The sequence below is a fragment of the Ammospiza nelsoni genome, chromosome 10 (genome assembly GCF_027579445.1).
Source record: "Ammospiza nelsoni isolate bAmmNel1 chromosome 10, bAmmNel1.pri, whole genome shotgun sequence".
Classification (NCBI taxonomy): domain Eukaryota; kingdom Metazoa; phylum Chordata; class Aves; order Passeriformes; family Passerellidae; genus Ammospiza; species Ammospiza nelsoni.
This window is the reverse complement of record NC_080642.1, coordinates 8158522-8168014: the sequence shown is the minus strand read 5'-3', so window position 1 is coordinate 8168014 and position 9493 is coordinate 8158522. Positions and strand designations below refer to the sequence as shown.

The window sequence follows — 9493 nt, the reverse complement described above, 5'->3', positions numbered from 1 at the left end:
ACCATAAATCTGACAACATCTTTGTGAGGCAAGGAATTGTTTTCTTTTCACACAAAAGAGAGAAAATAGAGATAGGAGTACTGTTGTCAAGGTCACTCAGCAAAAGCAGAGCAAGGGTAAAACCTGAGCAGCTGATGATCCTGTGGAAGGATGTGTTGTTTTGCAATACAGGTTTTGCTTGGGAAGCTCCAAGGCCAAAGGAGTTTTTCACTTGATCTCTCCTTTCTCCTGTTGTGTGTGTTAGTATGACTAAATACTTTATAGCAGCCTTCCCAGACTTTTCTTTGTCTGTTTGATTCTGGAGTAAGACGAAATATAATTCTGTGCAATCTACAGTTCATCTTAGAAGGGAAAGTTTGTTGGTAATTGTGGAGATTTGACACATTTTCTGAGCAGTGTTTAAATAACAACAGAAATAACCTTATAAACAAAGCATCATTTATTTTTCTTACCAAAATGATGATTGTTGGTTCCTTCCTTAGTTCACAAATGTGATGGGTTTTTTTCCCCCATACATTATTTTTCTTTGTTACTTTTAAGTGTCATTTCTGCATTATCTGTGTCTGGATAATGCAGCTTCCAGAAAATACAGCTTCAATGAATCGATTCTCAAAATCAAGAGATAACTTTAAAATTTCAGGCATATTTATGTGGAAACATCATTCAGACATAATTACAAGATTTGAAGAACTGGGTCCATAGAAAACAAAGTCAGAAATATTTCAATTATTGAATAAAAATTACTATTTCTAATCAGCACTGCAAAGAAACTGAGTTTGTCATACAGTTGTGTCCACTTTTTTCCTGAAAAGTGACATCTGCTCAAAGGATCCACAACCTTTTCTTTGTCCTCACTAATGTCCCATCTTGATTGATCTGGATTTTCTCCAATTGATGTCACTGGAGTAATCACACTTCATCCTGCTTCTGACCCAAAATTGCAGTAGGAAAGTTTCTATCTGTATCTCTTAATAGATTTTATTTTTCAGTAAACAGAATGTAAAATGGACTTCCCTTCCCTTCCCTTCCCTTCCCTTCCCTTCCCTTCCCTTCCCTTCCCTTCCCTTCCCTTCCCTTCCCTTCCCTTCCCTTCCCTTCCCTTCCCTTCCCTTCCCTTCCCTTCCCTTCCCTTCCCTTCCCTTCCCTTCCCTTCCCTTCCCTTCCCTTCCCTTCCCTTCCCTTCCCTTCCCTTCCCTTCCCTTCCCTTCCCTTCCCTTCCCTTCCCTTCCCTTCCCTTCCCTTCCCTTCCCTTCCCTTCCCTTCCCTTCCCTTCCCTTCCCCCTTTTCCCCTATTTTTCCCCTTTCCCCTTTCCCTTCCTTTTTTTCTCTTTCCACTTTCCCTTCCTCTTTCCACTTTTACTTCCCTTCTCCTTTTTCCCTTCCACCTTCCCTTCCCCTTACCATTTCCTTTGTCTTAAACCAAATCTTGTTCAGTCCTCTGTTGAGATACTTAGAAATTAAGCTCCACCTTTTCTTTTTTTTTCCCCAGTGATGCTGGTAGGGAGAGTTTTTCAGAGCACCACCCTTATTTGTTTATAAATTACATTTAAGCATCCCTTCTCAGCCATCTCAGGCCCAGTGAGCCCTGGCAGACGTGCAGAGCTGGTTGTGTCTCTAAGCCAGCAGAGCAGGAGGCAGCAGTGTGTGGCCAGCTGTTGTGAGAGGCCCCTCACACGTGGTTTTCCCCAGGAAACCTGCCCTGCTGTGATCATGCTGCCCTGCACACACGGGCTCAGGGCACTGTTAGAGAGAGCAGCGTGGTTTATCAGGGTAAGGATGTGGGACAGTGCAGTTTGTAGGGATGGGGCTCAGGGCACTGTTAGAGAGAGCAGTGTGGTTTATCAGGGTAAGGATGTGGGACAGTGCAGTTTGTAGGGATGGGGGTTTAGCAGGTGCATCCCTGCACCCACACAGCCTTTCCATTTCACTCAGTCCATCACACCAATATCAACCTAGGTTGTGGGTTTGGTTCCTGTATGCGTCACTCATTGGCCTCACATCCAGCTGGAAACCTCAGGCCCTATTTCAGAGTAAATAATGAGTTGATAAGATTCAACAGAACATGGAGAAATACCTAGGTGTTACTGTTTTGTAGAATGGTTTGTAATTCCTGCAGATTTGTGTTGAGGTGCTGTGCTCTTATTGCTTCCTACTGTATGAGCAACATGGTTTAGCTCTTGTTGCCCAGTGGAAGAGGAAGGTCGGAGGGAAATTCCATAAAATACTTTGTAGCACAGAAGCCTGCTTGCCAATGATGTATTTGCACAAGGAGGTTGGGATCAGAGATCTGTCATTTAATGCTTCTGAGCCTTTGAATCTCCAAGGAGCCCTGAGGAAGCCACACAGTGCTCTCAGAGGGGTTGTGCTGGCCCAGCTGCTGCTGTCTTCATCCCACAGACCCATCCCAACAGGAGGGACTGGCATCCACTGATCCACCAGCTCCTGTTGTGTTGTCCACTGCAGCTCAGTATAGCCCAGGCCCAACATCCATGAGAAGAGATATTCAATCAATGGAAAGGCAATCTAAAAGTACAGAATCACAGTTCTGTTTGTTAAGCCAAACCAGCATCTTTCTGTGTTTCCTTGAGGTGCTTCTTGTTATGAGAAGTGTGAAAGTCTTTCACAATCACACGACTGTGCTTAGACTGTAAGTATAACAGAGCTGGGCATTTTGAACAAAACTTCAAGCAAGGCAACCCTTTCTAGTTTATTTGCACAAATGGCACTAGGCAGCCTGTTCCTGCTGCAAACTGGCCAAATCATGCATTGACTCCTTTGCTGGGATATTATTCTATTTATGCTCAAGTGTTATTGTTGGGAAATTATTTGGTTGGCTGTTCTGTGGTGTGATTTTATAGCCGGAAATCTGATTCATAGATCTGTTCTGAAAATAGTCTCACAACCAGTCTAAGCTCATTTAGGGCTGCTGCTGAACCTTTTGCTCTCTCTCTCCATACCCACCTCATGTAGTCCCTTTGTGTCCCTTTTACAGGACTGGCACCTGAGCAGTTGGTGTGACCTTTTTCTTCTTTTTTGTGAGGTTGGTTTTGAGTTGGGTCAACTCCTCTTGCTCTCCAGTTTACCTGAGTGTGCATGCTGGTGTACACTCGCTGTCAAATACGAGCAAGGGGGCAGGATGGAGTGACTGGGAGCATGCAAAGATGCTCAATTGTTCCTTTGTAGTTATGGAGTGAAGAAACTGATCAAGAAACTCCATCCAGAAACCTGATATTGGCAATCCCCATCAGATAGGAAACTGAATTTCCTGTAAGTTTGGAATATTTTTCTGGTTGATTTGCTTTGGATCTGATAAATCCAGCATTTTTCTAGTCCACCTCACAACAAGGGCTGGGAGACTGTTGGGCAGTGTTAGTGCTTCATTTTGAAAACACAGAAGTATGACGTCTGTTCCAGGGCTTTCTGACCACAGTTTCACTCTTTTCATAAGATGACCCCCCACAAATCTTGCATGTGGTTTTGCTGTTCTCAGTGAGTGGTCAATATGGCCTTGACAGAGATCACTTACAAGCACAGCAATATGTATCTTAAAGTGGTTGGTGTGCAGTGGCAGGAGTTACAGTGTTAGTCATGTTTCATCTTCATTCGGGTCTATTACTGCTTAATAATAAGCTGAAAATTGCAAGGCATTGGTGGTTTTGTACTCAGGTGAGGCATGGCACATAAGCAGCATAACCCCTCCTTTCTGAATTAAATTCTCATGAGACAGTAATCTCTGCTACATTTATATTCAGCTAGAATTAACTTCATGAATGACCAGTTCAGCGTTTGAAGTCTGAGGTGCTATTTTTGTGACTTTAATGAAAGAGAGTCAAGTTTAAGACTAAGGAGTGGCCTCAGCTATCATGTGTGCATGGAACACTTCTGTACACATGCAAAATAATCTCCAAGCATGCACACAGTCCAGACTCACTGCTTGTCCTCTGAACATGCACATAAAGTGTGTTTTACATAATGAGGAAACCTGTGGAGCATCTGGGATCACTTCTGCACACCTGCAGTCAGCTGTCACTCTGCATACTCACATCCTGGACTGTGCAACCTGTGTGCCTGAAGGTGCTTGTCCCTTGAACGACAGGTTCCAATTATAGATTTGGATATTATTTAAGTTTAGAATCCTTTATATTCAGTGCATATTATCTGGGTCTGGGTTATTGATCTAACAAGGACTGGGGACCTGCAGTCTGTGCAACACCCTGAACATGAGGATAAGTGTATCACTGAATCATCAGGATGTGTGGGGAGAGCAGGACAGCACTTCTGCCCTGGGTAAAGAATTAGAAGCTATTTTCAGAATGAGAATATTGTGCCAGAGCCCTATTCTAAATCAGCAATAGCAAAGCTGTGCTGACATTAGGTCTGGGAATTGCTAAATTTAGGTGTAGACTGGTGTCAAAAATACTAGTAGCTCTGGGAGTGCTACTGAAAGCTTTGGTGTCCAAGTGCTTATTGTAATCATCAGAGCTGTGTCTGGCAGCAGAGGGCTAAGTTTCCTGATTTCATTAGCTATTGGCCAAAGATGCAGAGCTTCTACAGGAGGCAGAGATAAATACTGGAGTCATAGAATAGTGTGGGTTGGAATGGACCCAAAAATGTTGTAGTGCAACTCCCCTAGCATGGCCAGGGAAACTTACACTAGGACAGGTTGTTTGGAGCCCCATCCAGCCTGGCCTTGAACACCTTCAGGGATGAGTAATTCCCAGCCTCTCTGGGCAACCTGTTCCAGTGCCTCACCACCCTCACAGTAAAGAATTTCTTCCTGATATCTCATCTAAATCTGCCTTCAGCCAGTTTAAAGCCATTGCCCCTTGTGCTGTCGCTACAGGCTTTGGCAAATGTCTCTCTCTTGTAAGCCCCCTTTATATTTTAAAAGGCCAAAGCCCAAAGCCTTTTGTTTTCCAGACCAGACAACAATTTCCCCCATTTCCATAAGTAAGATACATTGCAAAGATTTCCATTCAGTGTGTAAATGAATGGAAATACATATATAACCTGAATGTAAAAATAGATAACAAATTTCATAAAATAGTGTAATATAAGACTTCTGTTACAATTGAAAGAAGGTGATTTTGGTGACTGTTACAGTAGAAGCCCAACAGCATGTCCTTCCAGTCTAATTTCCAGGCTCATGAAAACTCCAGAAGAACTTGGAGTCTACATTTTAAAAGACAAACCATGTTCTTGACTTTATCAATAGGCACAGAGAGCTGTTTTCTTTCACCAGACTTAATGAAAGCTAGTCAGCAGGAGAATTTTCAAGAAGCCACAAGCCATTTCTTGTTTGCCATCTTGTCTTTCAACTTTTACAAAATCTTTGTTTTCAGAGAAGTTTCCCTGTTGGGCAGATTGGCTCCAGCATTTACAAGTCTAATTACAGCCTAAAGGGTTGGGAAGATCTTTGAAGTGAAGTGTGTGCTACCATGTAGGGAGATCTGGCTGCTAGATAGAAATCTGTGTAGAATAGCAAGGAGAGATTCATTCCTACTAGAGTTCCAAATATTTCTGGGAACTGGGAAAATTATTAGAAACAGGAGAAAAAAATTTTTTATTGTTGCAATGCAGTAGTTGACTGAGTGTTCTGGAGGCTTCCTGAAGTCCTTGTGTCCTTGCTCCTCAAGACTCTGGGAGGTAAAGAAAGCTGCAAAAAGCACTCTCAATATGTTTTCTTACAAAATTTGCTCTTAATCGAATATCAAAGAGCATTAAGCAGTCACTTCTGCTATTATCTCTCATACCTGCTTGCTATTGGATACTTAGGTTATTTTAATGCTCTTCAGAAATTCCAGGAATTCCTCAACTTGTTTTCTGTGCAATTGTTCTGCAGCCTGCTGGCTCTGGGCAGGCTCCTGGAATGCAGCTGGCCACATGCACATCCTGGATGGTCGGTTTGGTTTGGGCACAAGAGGTGTTTAGCATCAGAAGTATCTTCTGTCTCATCCCATGTCACAGAAATGCATGTGCTCCACTTGAAAAGTGCTGAAAATTTCTGCAAGCACATAGTCAGTGGGCAGCAATCTCCCTCCTCTTCCTCTGCCTATCCAGGCCAGGACTAAAGGTCTGCTCCCTCACACCCCTGATCCAACTCAGGCTTTACAGAGCACATGCAAAGAAAGGCAGTTCTGTGTTGGACTGGATGCATTTTCTCTGAAGAAGCACATGTGGACTTGAAGTTTTATGTGTTTGTTTCTCCCTTAACTGTACCTTGTTCATCTCTCCATAAAAACCTGACTTTGTTCTGCAATGGCAAGTCAATAGTCCTTTGCTTTCATGTATTTGTATAATACATAATACCTCGAAATCCCAGGTAACACAGGCACAAGCAAGGAGCAGAGGAAATTAGCACTGTTGTCAGTGTTATCAGCTGATGGATGAGGAAGGAGGCACTGGTGTGATTTTATACCACCTAAGTTCAGGTGGTGCTGCTTTCTCTGTAAAGGGCAGAACAGTGACAGTCTCCAGGCTGGGAAACCACTGAAACAAACCAGGAACAATCAAACCTCTCTGAGTGTAAAATTCTCCACACAGGTGCCAAAGCTTTCCCTTTGCACATTCACACCAGTTTCAATGGAGTCTGTTTTTAAACTCTAGTTTAAAAAATGCAGCTCCTGTGTGTCAATTAGCTCATGAAGGAGTGCTGAGCACTTCACATTGTTGTTTACAACAGCACAAAGAGCACGTCATGTTGCCTAATCAGATGTCAGTGACTTGCACCTACACTGGGCTGATCTAAATAATTGCATGGTTTGCAGGACAGCAGCAGACAGGACACAGCAGATGGGAGATCACTCAGTCCCGTGTACTGAGTGATTCAATGGAGCAGTGATTTATCAATTGCACTGTGCAGTAAATCACTGCTGACTTTATTTCCTGCATTTAACAAGCTGCTCATTAACTGGGAATATAATAACTAGGTTTGGAAGATTTGTGACATAATCATGTTTAGAATTCTGTATTCACTTCTGAAAATTCATGTGGATTTTTTCATCCAGCAGGAACATTCTTTCTATGTATGAGTCTAGAAAGGAACTCTGTTTTACATAGTATGACTTGTCTGTCCAGCAGCTCCTCTGTAGACTCTCCAAAGCTCCTGAGCATATGCAGATTATTCAATATACTGTTGCTGATCTTTCTCTCTAGCCTCTAGTTGGAAGACACTGATGCTTTATTTGCATTTTTAGTTGTTACAAACCTGTCTTCAAATACTGTCCCTGGTTAATAGCCATGTTGGACAAACTAGCATGGGCAGTCTTGCCTTTGTGGCACCTGACCTGCGTTAGAGCCAAACAATGTGACCCTGAGTGTGCTCTTGTGGTGAAAGTACCTAAATTCTGTTTGTCTCTGCTCCCCCAGCAGTCTGTCAGACCAGATTTGCTGTGTGGGCAGAGGACACCGAGAGCTCCAGCCCCTGTAAGAGCCGTGCCTGGTGCAGAGCTCTCACCTCTGCCAGGCAACGGCCCAGCCCCAGCTCTAGCTACAAACACTGGAGTGGCAAACAAGGCATCTCCCACGTAGGCAAGGCTTGTGTAAGACCTGCAACAGCCCCTGAGGCTGATAAACCAAGCTCCCTATTCTTCTGGGGAGAAAAGGGTAGGAATGGCTGTTGTGGATGAGCCTAGAAATCTCTCCATCCCATTGTATTATCTTGGACATCCCTCATTAGCAGCTGCTTAGAGAAAAAAGTAAGAAACCCAAATGCTGGGTAATGTCTTTCCAGTTTCGTGCAATCTGCAGTTGTGAGAGTTTCCCTCTGAGTTTCCTACTGAGTAAAGTGGCCCTCTGACCATATTCTCCAGCTGCAGTCTATCTGACAATTCTCTAAAGTTTCTTTCTAAGTTTGGAATATTTTCCATAAGTGTCTCTCCCTCTTTCTCCTAGTTTATCATTAAATTCTGCAAGCAGTGTTTCGGGGTGTGGCCGACAGGGTTGCCCAAAGTATAGTTCAGTAAATGGATGTGGATGTTGCTGAGAGCTGTGATTCCCAGTCCCTGCTGGGTGGAGTGTGGTAGCTGCAGATGGCAGGGTCCTTGCCTGCCCCTCTGGCCCAGATTACCGTGGCTGAGGATGTGTGACACACAAAAAAGGGGATGTTTGTCCTCAGAGTGGCAGTTCACAATTTACTGACTGATGTAAATGTGCCAAGAAGAGATTAACTAAAGCATAATATGTGTTCCAGTTGCTCTTGTAAACTCCATTTGAGCTTGTCAGAATTTTCTCTCCCTGTTGCATTGCTGTTGTCCTGTAACTAATACCTGAGTTGGTTTCTCCCAGGCCCCAAAGAATACTGATTCTTGAGGGTATTTAAAAGCAGGGCCCAAGACACACTAGAGTTTGGGCTGGAGGACCAGAGATTGTAAGTCTAGCACAATGCTGTGTCCTATTACAGGAAGAAGCAGGATGGAATTTCCTAAGGGTCATATCTCAGACTGAAATCATAGAACCATAGAATCATTTCAGTTGGAAAGATCTTTAAGGTCATCAAGTCCAGCCATTACCCCAGTACTGCTAAAGCCACCACTACACCATGTCCCCAGGTGCCACATCTACACAAGTTTTAAATGCCTCCAGGGATGGCGACTCCACCACTTTCCTGGGCAGCCTGTGCCAGTGCTTGAAATACAGACCCTCAAAGGATGAGGCATCATCACCAAACCTATCCTCTCACTTCCAAGTGCAACATGAGCTTCCCTGGTCAGCCCTTTCCAACATAAACTCAGGCCTGTCCGTAAGATCAATTATCATTAATTTTATTAATAAAACTAATTCTTCATTCCATCCAAATGACCTTACAAAGTCTTGCAGAAAAGAGCTATCAAAGGCAGATCTGCCATGAGAATCAAAACCACTGATGCTCTTCTCCTGCTCTCCTGAAGAAGTTGGCTCTTCAGGATAGAATTTGTGTTGCCTTTTACATGAAGTAAATGATAGTTCTGTGTTTAGCTGTATCCCAATCAAAAATGGCTCTGTATGGCACGCAATGTCCTTGCAGGGACAGGAAGGACACAAGCGAGTACCACAGGCATGACACATGTAAGCCACAGCACTATCAGAGGTGCTCTGCAGTGAGAGATTAGGGGGGTGTAGGAATCTGTGGGAAGCAGAGTCACATGTGCCTAAATCCTTCTCTGTCCCACCAAGACACCCACAGCAAGGATCCCACCTGAGACTGCCAAGAGTTTTGGAGAAAGGCTATGGGCTTGGTTTAGGTTTAGGTTTAGGTTTAGGTTTAGGTTTAGGTTTAGGTTTAGGTTTAGGTTTGCTTAGAGCCTGAGCTCTAGCAGTCAACATGAATTCTCTGTATAAACAGTGTCCCTTACATTTCCTTTAACCTACTTCTGGGTTTTATATTGCTGGTCTTGTCTGTCTGAAAGTTTTGGGGCTTTACCACTTTTGCTGTAACTTTTGCTGTTATTGAAAAAGTGCTTTACCACCCCGTGTGAGAAAATCCACAGCACTGTCAGCCCTTATCAGATTTCTT

General features: G+C 43.5%; 1 protein-coding gene across 1 annotated transcript in view; it reads left to right on the top strand.

The window, feature by feature from the left end:
- MCF2L2 (MCF.2 cell line derived transforming sequence-like 2) overlaps positions 1-9493 on the top strand; it is a 151102-nt gene that overhangs the window by 94621 nt on the left and 46988 nt on the right. The window lies entirely within an intron of this gene.